Raw genomic sequence first — 14,655 nt, forward strand, 5'->3', positions numbered from 1 at the left:
ACTTTGGCTGACATCACTATCTACTAGCAAATCAGATGATCGATTTCCGCTGTCTGTTATAAGACACTGTGACTTGGAATTGAGGATGACTTCTGAGGAATTGTATGTGTCATTAAAGTAACTGTGTAATCAAATCTACTAATTTGCATATCATCCTTTAGGAATCACATTAGTGTGAAATGTGACTCATTTGGAAATCCACATTGTGAAAGAAAAAACATAATTTGTTTTGAATAAAGTTCCGTGTTCTGTGTGATTAAAATGTGACTTGCTGTCTAAAAGACCTAAAATGATTAGTAAGTCTGCAATTACACTATATATACATGTGAGTACATTATAATTTTGGCCCATCACATTTTGACTCATTTTGGTGCAATTCTTTCCATTACATAATGTTTGAATATCACAACTGTTGATACTGCACCAAATTTGTAATGTTTCACTGTGTGGCTGACAGGAAATAGAACCCAAACACAGGACTCATACACGAGGAGGGATGAACTCAGCTTTATTGCCTGAAAAAACACACGTACTGAACTAAAACAAGGAGCCATAAACAAGAAACTCAAATCAAAAACCAAGGACACGAGGGAGCTACACTGGGAACACAGGGAACTAGGAGGGGGGAGAAAACACACACTGTGAGGGGTTGACGCAACAAGAAACGGAGGTAAAACAAACAATAAATACACAAGGAGAACAAGGAACAGCTGGGAGATACAGCTAAGGGCAATTACACACATGAAAAAAACAGGGAGGACAAACAAACCTGGAACATAAGGTCAGTGGGAGAAACTCAGAGATGGGAGATGAGGAAGGCTGGACAGAGAGACGCAGAGGAACATAGTGAATGAACATAGAGGACCGACACAGGTAGGGCTGATAAAAACACTCAAACACTAACCACAAGAACCAAACCCTAAGAACTAATACCAAAATCAGAATTAACACAAAACCAGTGTTGGGAAGGTTACTTTTAAAATGTATTCCATTACAGAATACAGAATACATGCCCCAAAATGTATTCTGTAACGTATTCCGTTACGTTACTCAATGAGAGTAACGTATTCTGAATACTTTGGATTACTTAATATATTATCATGCTGTTTACAACAACGTGAATGTACTATTGCTGTGTGATTTATTACTGTTACTGAAGGTCCGCGGCTCCGAACCATAGTAAAGGGACCTCTGGCTAATACGGTGGGTTCTGTGTCGGCTCGTAGCTAAAAAATAGCTTTACTTTGTTGTGTGGGTCAACTTTGTTTGCGAGACACAGAGAGAGGCGTTGAAAGACTGCTCCAACGGAACTTATTGTTTTTGGAGGAAAACACGAACACTGTGTACAGTCGAGTCTTAATCACGTTAAAATGACATTAACGCCATAACGTGGCAAATCTCTGTTAACAAGATTGCCCGTGCTTGGGGCTGGACGTTAACGAGCTAACTGCGCTAACGCACTAGTTCCCACAAATTGAGCATTGCGTGGCACATCCGACATACTGTTTTACTTTTTTCCATGATGCGCTTACCATCAGGGTCATACTTCACATGAAAACCAAGATAGTTCCAAACACCAGATCTGAATGAGGATGGCGGAGGTTCAATTTCGGGTAGCGTTGAGGCAGTTGCCATGTTGCAATGAGTTTAGCTTCTGTCTTGCTAGCTTGCGCTGCGCTCAGTGGATCTGCACTCAACAGTGCAGCCTAGGCGGAGTAGTCGAACGCAGATCCACTGAGCGCTCAACACAGACAGCATCGTCAGATGAAAGGTTGATAAAATAAATAAAAAATGTTGTATTGTTTGATACATATGCGTACCGAACCGAAAGCACTGTATCGAACGGTTCACACACACACACACACACACACACACACACACACACACACACACGCACATATATATATATATATATATATACACACACACACACACACACACACGCACACATACAAACATTTTAATTTTAATTGATTTTAATCAATAAATCAATAATCAAAACCCACTCCTACTAGCAGGCAGGGCATACTTGGAACGCCATAAACAATTGGCTGGGAAACTATACAGAAACATCTGTGCTGAATACGGCCTGGAAGTCAAATTGGGAGACGCCCACTGGGGTCGTGGAGAATGACCGAACTAAAATCTTGTGGGACTTCCAGATGTAGATGGACAAAATGGTGATGGCTTACCAACCAGACATAGTGGTGATGGAATAAAAGAAGAAGACAGCTGTGGTGACAGACATAGCATTTCCAAATGACAGCAAAATCAGGAAGAAAGAAACTTGAGAAATACAGAAGTCTCAGAGAAGAGATCGAGAAGAATGGTGGGTGAAGGTAACAGTGGTCCTATTGGTAATCGGAGCACTAGGTGTGCTGACTCTCAAGCTAGGCGAGTGGCTCCAGCAGATCCCAGGAACATCATCTATGATCTCTGTACAGAAGTGCACCATCCTAGGAACAGCCAAGATACTGCGCATGGCCCTCAAGCTCCCAGGCCTCTGGTAGCAGATTTGAGCTTGTAGGATAGAGCGCCCTTATGGGCGAGAGGGGAATTGTGTTTTGTTTTTGTTTTTTGTTTTTTTGCCAATTTCAAATGTGATTTATGCTAAAAAGACATTCTAGGTTCAAAATTTAAACTTGTTTTATAACATAAGTAATAAATTCAAATGAGTGATACTTCGCACTAACAACATCTCCAAAGGAAGATATGCAAATTATGTCCATTAAGTCAATTACATTGTTTACATTTAAAGTTCCAAACGAGTAATCCTCCATTCCAAGTTCAGATATACACTATTGGTAAGAGATCACATGATAAAAGCAGAGGGCATGATGGGTTGGAAGATCTGAATGCTAAGATCCCCGTAGGTTATATGCAGAGCTGTTAGTGTTTCAGTTGAAGATTGTGGAATTACATAGAGGTAAGTTGGGATAAAATTCACTAAATCCTTCCAACTGTAAGATCCCAATCCCTAATCTCTTTTGTAACATTTAAATAGTAAAATTCCAACTATTAAATATAAATCACTAATGTTTAAAAGATTTTAATTTCCCTGTTTCCCATTATTCTTATTTCGTTTTTTCATTTTTTTAGGTTTCCTTTCTTAATTCCTACGTGAATGGTGACATATTGTCACAGTCAAGAAACAAGTGAGTAACAAAATGTTTTTATTTTGTTCATACTTTTATACCTTGTAGCACCACACATTAAGACCTATGTAATTGTCTGTGAGCGCCCATTGAATTTATTTTAATCGTACTATCTGCGTATCATTTCGAGTGAAAAATGTTTTTAGGCTTCATCTGCCTGCTAGACAGATTATGTGTCAAATCAAAAAGGAACATAGCCCTACAGTAAATAAGTACACATACAGAAATCAGCGCATAGAGACATTGACCCTTGAAATTCTTTAACACTAACATCTTTTTCAACAGTTCTTCTTTGCTGAAGGGCTCAATCCATTTTTAGAAACTTGTTTAAAAATAAGTGAAATATAAATCAATTATTCATCCATCCAAATCTCTAATTCTTCCAATTCACTTCAATTCAATTCAATATGTAGGTGTGAAAACGCTTCTTTTTCGATCTGTGCATAGTTAACCACTGTTGGGGTCAGTGTCTTTGAAGCATATGTGGTTGGGTGTCCGTCCTGCATCAACACAGCTCCCAAACCATACTTGGATGCATCTACCTGTAGGTGTAGCTCCTTGGTCGTGTCGTAGTATGCCAGTATGGGGCCTGGTTCTCTGGTTATGAGATGCTTCATTTGCTGGAAGACTCTGTCGTGATTCTGATCCCAGACGAACTCCAAGTCTTGCTTGAGCAGCTGACGCAGCGGTGCGTTCACTTCTGATAGTCGCAGTGCGAATCTGGACAGGTAGTTCGCCATTCCAAGTCAAAGGAGCTTGCAAAGAGAGTATTCCAAGCATTGTCTCTAGCTCATTCTTATTCTCAGGAGCCGGCATGTCTTTGATGGCCTGTAGTTTCTTTGGGTCTGGCTGGATGCCCTCCCGGGTGAGTTTGTGTCCAAAGTAACTCACTTCTGTGGCACCTATGACACATTTCTCTGGATTGAGACACACGACGGGCATGGCGTCTGGGTCAATGTGTAAGTCGCATTCTCCTGGGAATATGCCCTTGAACATATCAGCAAACTCCTCCATGACACTTGTGGTCTGTACTGACATGACCAGCTTGACTAGGTTTAGATCCAGGCATGCTCTCAACCAAGGGACAATCAGCACGGAGTGCAAACATTATGAACAATACAACAATTACGACCAGTGTTGTGGGTAAGTCTAAATAAAGTAGATAAAATTATATACTTACTTATACAGTGTCTTGGTAGTCCTACTGACACCCAAAGTATTGTCAACTACAAATTAATCATATACATACATACGCTATCCAGCTGCTAACAAAACCCTAATCATGGCAGCACAGGCACAAGCTCTGAGAACAGGGTCCATAGAGGCTGGGGTCTATCACACCAGACAAAACCCCATGTGAAGTCTGTGTAAAGATGCCCCTGAGACAATCCAGCACATAACAGCAGGGTGCAAGATGCTAGCAAGTAGAGCATACATGGAACATCATAACCAAGTGGCTGGAATAGTACACAGGAACATCTGTGCCAATATGGCCTGGAAGTCAAAATGGGAGACGCCCACTAGGGTCGTGGAGAATGACCGAACTAAAATCTTGTGGGACTTCTAGATGCAGACAGAAAAAATGTTGATGGATAACCAACTGGACTTCTACTGTTTTCTTTCTTCTGTGGAAATCACAGAAGAAGATGGCTGTAGTGTTAGACGTAGCATTTCCGAATGACAGCAACATCAGGAAGAAGGAACACAAGAAGCTTGAGAAATACAGAGGGCACAGTCCTAGGAACAACTAAGATACTTTTGTATCTCAATCATCTTTTGTATGTATTATTGTAGGGTCTATCTTACAATATAAAGCACCTTGAGGTGACCGTTGTCGTGATTTGGCACGACATAAATAAAATTGACCTAAAATGAATTGAATACTGCACAGGGCCCTCAAGCTCCCAGGCTTCTTGTAGCAGACCTGAGCTTGATGGACAGAGCGCCCTGAGTGAGAGGGGAATTGTTGTTTTTTGGGTGTTTTTTTTTGCCAAATTACAAATGCAATATATGCTAAAAAGGAATTCTAGGTTCAAGTTTAAACCTCATTTTATAATATAATACTTATATTATAAGTAAGACCAAACGCCCTTATGGGCGAGAGGGGAATTGTGTTTTGTTTTTGTTTTTTGTTTTTTTGCCAATTTCAAATGTGATTTATGCTAAAAAGACATTCTAGGTTCAAAATGTAAACTTGTTTTATAACATAAGTAATAAATTCAAATGAGTGATACTTCGCACTAACAACATCTCCAAAGGAAGATATGCAAATTATGTTAGTTAAGTTACATTTAAAGTTCCAAACGAGTAATCCTCCATTCCAAGTTCAGATATACACTATTGGTAAGAGATCACATGATAAAAGCAGAGGGCATGATGGGTTGGAAGATCTGAATGCTAAGATCCCCGTAGGTTATATGCAGAGCTGTTAGTGTTTCAGTTGAAGATTGTGGAATTACATAGAGGTAAGTTGGGATAAAATTCACTAAATCCTTCCAACTGTAAGATCCCAATCCCTAATCTCTTTTGTAACATTTAAATAGTAAAATTCCAACTATTAAATATAAATCACTAATGTTTAAAAGATTTTAATTTCCCTGTTTCCCATTATTCTTATTTCGTTTTTTCATTTTTTTAGGTTTCCTTTCTTAATTCCTACGTGAATGGTGACATATTGTCACAGTCAAGAAACAAGTGAGTAACAAAATGTTTTTATTTTGTTCATACTTTTATACCTTGTAGCACCACACATTAAGACCTATGTAATTGTCTGTGAGCGCCCATTGAATTTATTTTAATCGTACTATCTGCGTATCATTTCGAGTGAAAAATGTTTTTAGGCTTCATCTGCCTGCTAGACAGATTATGTGTCAAATCAAAAAGGAACATAGCCCTACAGTAAATAAGTACACATACAGAAATCAGCGCATAGAGACATTGACCCTTGAAATTCTTTAACACTAACATCTTTTTCAACAGTTCTTCTTTGCTGAAGGGCTCAATCCATTTTTAGAAACTTGTTTAAAAATAAGTGAAATATAAATCAATTATTCATCCATCCAAATCTCTAATTCTTCCAATTCACTTCAATTCAATTCAATATGTAGGTGTGAAAACGCTTCTTTTTCGATCTGTGCATAGTTAACCACTGTTGGGGTCAGTGTCTTTGAAGCATATGCGGTTGGGTGTCCGTCCTGCATCAACACAGCTCCCAAACCATACTTGGATGCATCTACCTGTAGGTGTAGCTCCTTGGTCGTGTCGTAGTATGCCAGTATGGGGCCTGGTTCTCTGGTTATGAGATGCTTCATTTGCTGGAAGACTCTGTCGTGATTCTGATCCCAGACGAACTCCAAGTCTTGCTTGAGCAGCTGACGCAGCGGTGCGTTCACTTCTGATAGTCGCAGTGCGAATCTGGACAGGTAGTTCGCCATTCCAAGTCAAAGGAGCTTGCAAAGAGAGTATTCCAAGCATTGTCTCTAGCTCATTCTTATTCTCAGGAGGCGGCATGTCTTTGATGGCCTGTAGTTTCTTTGGGTCTGGCTGGATGCCCTCCCGGGTGAGTTTGTGTCCAAAGTAACTCACTTCTGTGGCACCTATGACACATTTCTCTGGATTGAGACACACGACGGGCATGGCGTCTGGGTCAATGTGTAAGTCGCATTCTCCTGGGAATATGCCCTTGAACATATCAGCAAACTCCTCCATGACACTTGTGGTCTGTACTGACATGACCAGCTTGACTAGGTTTAGATCCAGGCATGCTCTCAACCAAGGGACAATCAGCACGGAGTGCAAACATTATGAACAATACAACAATTACGACCAGTGTTGTGGGTAAGTCTAAATAAAGTAGATAAAATTATATACTTACTTATACAGTGTCTTGGTAGTCCTACTGACACCCAAAGTATTGTCAACTACAAATTAATCATATACATACATACGCTATCCAGCTGCTAACAAAACCCTAATCATGGCAGCACAGGCACAAGCTCTGAGAACAGGGTCCATAGAGGCTGGGGTCTATCACACCAGACAAAACCCCATGTGAAGTCTGTGTAAAGATGCCCCTGAGACAATCCAGCACATAACAGCAGGGTGCAAGATGCTAGCAAGTAGAGCATACATGGAACATCATAACCAAGTGGCTGGAATAGTACACAGGAACATCTGTGCCAATATGGCCTGGAAGTCAAAATGGGAGACGCCCACTAGGGTCGTGGAGAATGACCGAACTAAAATCTTGTGGGACTTCTAGATGCAGACAGAAAAAATGTTGATGGATAACCAACTGGACTTCTACTGTTTTCTTTCTTCTGTGGAAATCACAGAAGAAGATGGCTGTAGTGTTAGACGTAGCATTTCCGAATGACAGCAACATCAGGAAGAAGGAACACAAGAAGCTTGAGAAATACAGAGGGCACAGTCCTAGGAACAACTAAGATACTTTTGTATCTCAATCATCTTTTGTATGTATTATTGTAGGGTCTATCTTACAATATAAAGCACCTTGAGGTGACCGTTGTCGTGATTTGGCACGACATAAATAAAATTGACCTAAAATGAATTGAATACTGCACAGGGCCCTCAAGCTCCCAGGCTTCTTGTAGCAGACCTGAGCTTGATGGACAGAGCGCCCTGAGTGAGAGGGGAATTGTTGTTTTTTGGGTGTTTTTTTTTTGCCAAATTACAAATGCAATATATGCTAAAAAGGAATTCTAGGTTCAAGTTTAAACCTCATTTTATAATATAATACTTATATTATAAGTAAGACCAAACGCCCTTATGGGCGAGAGGGGAATTGTGTTTTGTTTTTGTTTTTTGTTTTTTTGCCAATTTCAAATGTGATTTATGCTAAAAAGACATTCTAGGTTCAAAATGTAAACTTGTTTTATAACATAAGTAATAAATTCAAATGAGTGATACTTCGCACTAACAACATCTCCAAAGGAAGATATGCAAATTATGTTAGTTAAGTTACATTTAAAGTTCCAAACGAGTAATCCTCCATTCCAAGTTCAGATATACACTATTGGTAAGAGATCACATGATAAAAGCAGAGGGCATGATGGGTTGGAAGATCTGAATGCTAAGATCCCCGTAGGTTATATGCAGAGCTGTTAGTGTTTCAGTTGAAGATTGTGGAATTACATAGAGGTAAGTTGGGATAAAATTCACTAAATCCTTCCAACTGTAAGATCCCAATCCCTAATCTCTTTTGTAACATTTAAATAGTAAAATTCCAACTATTAAATGTAAATCACTAATGTTTAAAAGATTTTAATTTCCCTGTTTCCCATTATTCTTATTTCGTTTTTTCATTTTTTTTAGGTTTCCTTTCTTAATTCCTACGTGAATGGTGACATATTGTCACAGTCAAGAAACAAGTGAGTAACAAAATGTTTTTATTTTGTTCATACTTTTATACCTTGTAGCACCACACATTAAGACCTATGTAATTGTCTGTGAGCGCCCATTGAATTTATTTTAATCGTACTATCTGCGTATTATTTCGAGTGAAAAATGTTTTTAGGCTTCATCTGCCTGCTAGACAGATTATGTGTCAAATCAAAAAGGAACATAGCCCTACAGTAAATAAGTACACATACAGAAATCAGCGCATAGAGACATTGACCCTTGAAATTCTTTAACAACACAAATTTGCGATGCTTCCAAATCTTAAATAACCGTCCATGTTAAAAAGGAGTTCTTCCTTCAAACTGCCATTAAAATGCCACCAAAGTCCTGATTCCAATTCAAAGTGGTAGGCTTTTTATATATATATCAAGGTTTTCTTATATTTCTCTTCTTATTTTTCAAGTATTGGGACATATGCTCCTCAATTTGAAGACTTGTTGGCAAAAAATTATTCACCTGTTCTGATGTGTATTCTTCTCTACAGGAAAAATGCCACGTCAGATGACAGATTGCCCAATATGCTTGATTCCATATGTTGCAGTTGGGCAGCATTTAAAAAAATACCACCATGTTGTAAACAAAGAAGAATTACATTTACTGCTAAATTACTGCTCTACAGTGTAAGTCACTGTCATACAGTATATGAAAAAACATTGCAACAATTTAAAGTGGTAGTTGTAGTTACATTTGTCAAACTGGATGTGATATGCAGTTACAGGGGCAGGCTGGACTGTCCAGTATGTAAAGTTAAAAACCGTATAAGACTGGACAAGCACTTGGAAAATGTCCACTGTGAGATTGAGGTTAGTGTTTTGTATAGCTTACATTTTGTTGTTAAATTAGAATGCATTCTTATGTGACATGTTTCACTAACTTTCTCAAACATTGCTGTTCTATTGTTTATACCCTTTCAGAAATCAGATCAGAAGAAAGTAATGAGGACAGCGAAACGATTGGCTAATCTGAAAGCCCTCAAAGCTCTCAGACGTTCAAATCCACAGCCTCCAATGGTGACCTCACTGGACATAGAGCAGCTGACTGAAAGCAGTGATCAAGAGGAGCAAAGTGATAGCAGTGATACCAGTGAAGAATCTGCAGAGATTAGAGAAGACAGCTCAGTCCATTCCCCTGTCAATCAGTCAGATGATGCTCAAGTCCAACATCAGACTTGCAAAAATTGCAAAGAACTGCATTTGAAACTACAACAACTGAAAAGTAAACTGAAAAGACTGAAATCCTCTAAGGATAAACCTGGCCTCAAACCCCTCAACCCCCCAAAGCGCCAGAAATTTGAAAGACATAAACCTGACCCAACAGCCCGGCTTCCTAAATTTGGTATGAATTATTTAACAAAAGTGTTTTTTGTTGTGTAGTGTAATGTGAATTTGGATAACTGGTTGTTCTATTTATTATTGTAGGCTCTATCTTAAAGTATAAAGTGCCTTGAGGCAAATGTTGTTGTGACTTGAATGGAATTTAATTGAATTCTATCAAGGAAGTTAAATCCTGCTAATTAGCAATATCTTCCAAATATCATTGTCAACCAATTCAATTAGAAGAATGTTTTCTGTACTTCATCAATTTGTCATGACACTCCTAATTGCTATGTTGTTACTACACTTTATTTTAAACAGAGAAAGTCCTGAATGCTTGGTTTCAGCACATTTGTGGAACAAGTAAAAAGGATGTCGACAACGCCAAACAACGGGTCCATCATGTCCGTGCCTGGGCATATTTCATGTCTCACAATCAAGTCCCTGCAATGACGTTTGCATTTATGGACAACAGAGAAAGACTGACTGAGTACATTTTTACAAATATCTGTGATATATTAGTCCAGTAATCTCAATAATACTAAAGTGATTACTGATTTGTGTTTGTTTGTGGGCCTTTTTTAGATGGACAACTTATCTGAATAAACATGCCGTGACAACCAAAAGGATTCGGATTGGAAATGTGAGGGCGTTCTTGAAATTTCTAATTGATGCACAACTGCCAGAGGTCAGAGCCTCCCGTAAGGCTTTAAAGGGGACTTTATTTGCACTTCAGTTGGAAATGAAGAAGAGCAGAAGGGAGTTACACACCCACAGGCAAGCCATCCGGATCAAAAAATCACGTAAGATCCAACTTTACTACTTATTCATCACTGTCGTTACCTAGCATGTGTAACAAATACATTATTTATAAATGTCACAATGTCATTACTGTGATGTAGTGAGGAAGGAGGACTCAAAATGTTATAATCTAAAGTATAAATTGTATACAAGTATATATTTTCTGTGCTGTATTTACACAGTGGCATGCAAAAGTTTGTGGAACCCTGATAACTTTCATGGTTTTTCTTTATTAATCATTGGTTGCTTGGATTAGCAATTTCAGTTCAACATATCATATAGCGGACAAACACAATGATATTTCAGAAGTACCACTGTATACAATGTACAAAACAGAAAGTAAACAGAAACTAGGAAATGCAGAGCTGTTAGGCTTCATTTTCTAGTTTCTGTTTACTTTCTTTTTATCTACTTTCTACATGGGAAAACAGTATGTCACCACAAGGAAACAGAGGCACACCATGGATACTAATTCATATACAAAGTTCAGGAGGACAAAAATAAAGCAGAGAGAATCTACCACAGATCTAGAAAACAAAATTGATCAGGGGGTAAATGAATTAAACTAAACAACATAAAATTGGCACCAAAAACAGGAAACGTGACCAGTAACTAACCAGTGGCAACACATAACTAAACATACAAATGCAGAAAGAAAAAACATAAAATATCTAAACAATAAGCAAACTAGTAATCAAATTAAAGATACCTACTGATAAAATGAACTATACTGTCAAAAAACACAAAGACAAAAATGGTCACGGAAATGAGACTATCAAAATTTAGGATATTGATATTTCCTTTTTTCAATTCAATTCAATTCAATTTTATTTATATAGCGCCAAATCACAACAAAAGTCGCCTCAAGGCGCTTCATAGATACAGAGAAAAACCCAACAATCATATGACCCCCTATGATCAAGCACTTTGGCGACAGTGGGAAGGAAAAACTCCCTTTTAACAGGAAGAAACCTCCGGCAGAACCAGGCTCAGGGAGGGGCGGCCATCTGCTGCGACTGGTTGGGGTGAGAGAAGGAAGACAGGATAAAGACATGCTGTGGAAGAGAGACAGAGGTTAATAACAGATATGATTCAATGCAGAGAGGTCTATTAATACATAGTGAGTGAGAAAGGTGACTGGAAAGGAAAAACTCAATGCATCATGGGAATCCCCCGGCACCCTACATCTATTGCAGCATAACTAAGGGAGGATTCAGGGTCACCTGGTCCAGCCCTAACTATATGCTTTAGCAAAAAGGAAAGTTTTAAGCCTAATCTTAAAAGTAGAGATAGTGTCTGTCTCCCGAATCCAAATTGGAAGCTGGTTCCACAGAAGAGGGGCCTGAAAACTGAAGGCTCTGCCTCCCATTCTACTTTTAAATACTCTAGGAACAACAAGTAGGCCTGCAGAGCGAGAGCGAAGCGCTCTAATAGGGTGATATGGTACTACAAGGTCATTAAGATAAGATGGGGCCTGATTATTTAAGACCTTGTATGTGAGGAGCAGGATTTTGAATTCAATTCTGGATTTAACAGGAAGCCAATGAAGGGAAGCCAAAACAGGAGAAATATGCTCTCTCTTTCTAGTCCCTGTCAGGACTCTTGCTGCAGCATTTTGGATTAGTTGAAGGCTTTTCAGCGAGTTTTTTGGACATCCTGATAATAATGAATTACAGTAGTCCAGCCTGGAAGTAATAAATGCATGAACTAGTTTTTCAGCGTCACTCTGAGACAGGATATTTCTAATTTTAGAGATGTTGCGCAAATGGAAGAAAGCAGTCTTACATATTTGTTTAATATATGCGTTGAAGGACATGTCCTGGTCAAAAATTACTCCAAGGTTCCTCACAGCGTTACTGGAGGCCAAGGTAATGCCATCCAGAGTAAGAATCTGGTTAGATACCATATTTCTAAGATTTTCAGGGCCGAGTACAATAACCTCAGTTTGATCTGAATTAAGAAGCAGAAAGTTAGCGGCCATCCAGGTCTTTATGTCTTTAAGACATTCCTGCAGTTTAACTAATTGGTGTGTGTCATCTGGCTTCATGGACAGATATAGCTGGGTGCCATCAGCATAGCAGTGAAAATGTATGCTATGTCTTCTAATGATACTGCCCAAGGGAAGCATGTATAATGTAAACAGAATTGGTCCTAGCACTGAACCCTGTGGAACTCCATAATTAACCTCAGTGTGTGAAGAGGACTCTCCATTTACATGCCCAAATTGGAGTCTATTAGATAGATATGATACAAACCACTGCAGCGCAGTACCTGTAATACCTACAGCATGTTCTAATCGCTCTAATAGGATATTATGGTCGACAGTATGGAACGCTGCACTGAGGTCTAGCAGGACAAGCACAGAGATGAGTCCACTGTCAGAGGCCATAAGAAGATCATTTGTAACCTTCACTAAAGCTGTTTCTGTGCTGTGCTGAGCTCTGAAACCTGACTGAAACTCTTCAAATAAACCATTCCTCTGCAGATGATCTGTTAGCTGTTTGACAACTACTTTTTCAAGGATTTTTGATATGAAAGGAAGGTTGGAGATTGGCCTATAATTAGCTAATACTGCTGGGTCTAGAGATGGCTTTTTGAGTAAAGGTTTAACTACAGCCAGCTTGAAGGCCTGTGGTACATAGCCGATTATTAGAGATAGGTTGATCATATTTAAGATCGAAGAATTAATTTTTCACATGAATGTGTTATATTCAGTACTAAGCTTGGTAAACTTGGAAAGTTTAGGAAGAAGGATAAATAAATTGAAAGGGTTAGTATTCTGGATTGGAAAGTAAGATTTAAGTTCAAAATGGCAATCCAATTCATTTTCATATACTGTGAGCTCTGGTCGCCAGTTCTTCTTCCTTACAAAATAATTTTTTGAAAAAAATTAGGTCTAAACTACAACCTGTTGTTTTTGTGCACCCCTGTTGTTTTTCAGGATGTTTCTTCATAAATCATTGGTTGCTTGAATTAGCAATTTCAATTCAATATATCATAAAATCTGTATTAGGTCTGAAATACAACCTGTTTTATATTTACATCATTGCGTGCAGCATGAATGAGCATGACTGGAGCTGCAGGAACATAAAAACATTCTGTGTCTTTTAGAAATGCTTGTAGATCCTGTCCACATCACTGATTTTCTCAAGAAGGCCACCACACACATCCCTGAAGCACTTGGTAAGTGTGTAGTTCATTTCTCCATAAGGACAACTCTAATAACCCCAATAATATCTCTGCTAATGAGAAATTATATAATATTTACTTACCAGCTGTAATCTGTATGTATATATAGTTCAGAATCTCAGATTTACAGAAATATATGACAGAACTTTTTGCTTTCAATTATAACAGACTGCTCATTTATAATCACTTGTTGGACTTTTTGATTTTTCTTCAAATATATAATACATATACAAACAGTAGCATTTGTGATGTTTATATAGGATTATATTAGGGGGAGTATATAGCAATATAATCAGTGTTGGGAAGGTTACTTTTCAAATGTATTCCGTTACAGAATACAGAATACATGCCCCAAAATGTATTCTGTAACGTATTCCGTTACGTTACTCAATGACAGTAACGTATTCTGAATACTTTGGATTACTTAATATATTATCATGCTTTTTACAACAACGTGAATGTACTATTGCTGTGTGATTTATTACTATTACTGAAGGTCCGCGACTCCGAACTGTAGTAAAGGGACCTCTGACTAATACGGCGGGGTCCCTGTCGGCTCGTAGCCGAAAAATAGCTTTACTTTGTTGTGTGGGTCAACTTTTCTTGCGAGAGACAGAGAGAGGCGTTGAAAGGCTGCTCCAACGGAACTTATTGTTTTCGGAGGAAAACACGAACACGGTGTACAGTCGAGTCTTATTAGCTTACTTACAACTGGGCTCGTCAGGCACTCTTCTTGGCTGAAGTGGTTATTATTATATTTACATGCTTCCAGCTCC

The 14,655-nt window shown here is 38.6% G+C and overlaps 1 long non-coding RNA gene across 1 annotated transcript; it reads left to right on the plus strand.

Annotated features, from left to right (window-relative positions):
- Positions 1-9,087: 9,087 nt before the first annotated feature.
- On the plus strand, positions 9,088-10,668 carry LOC146677186 (uncharacterized). The gene is made up of 5 exons (XR_014907516.1): positions 9,088-9,196; positions 9,289-9,379; positions 9,491-9,911; positions 10,211-10,379; positions 10,475-10,668. It is a non-coding gene; the product is annotated as an uncharacterized LOC146677186 (long non-coding RNA).
- The last annotated feature ends 3,987 nt before the right edge of the window (positions 10,669-14,655 follow it).

The sequence above is a fragment of the Rhamphochromis longiceps genome, linkage group LG2 (assembly GCF_057381845.1).
Source record: "Rhamphochromis longiceps isolate RC_006_pf linkage group LG2, R_longiceps_female_GT1.1, whole genome shotgun sequence".
In the NCBI taxonomy this organism is placed as follows: domain Eukaryota; kingdom Metazoa; phylum Chordata; class Actinopteri; order Cichliformes; family Cichlidae; genus Rhamphochromis; species Rhamphochromis longiceps.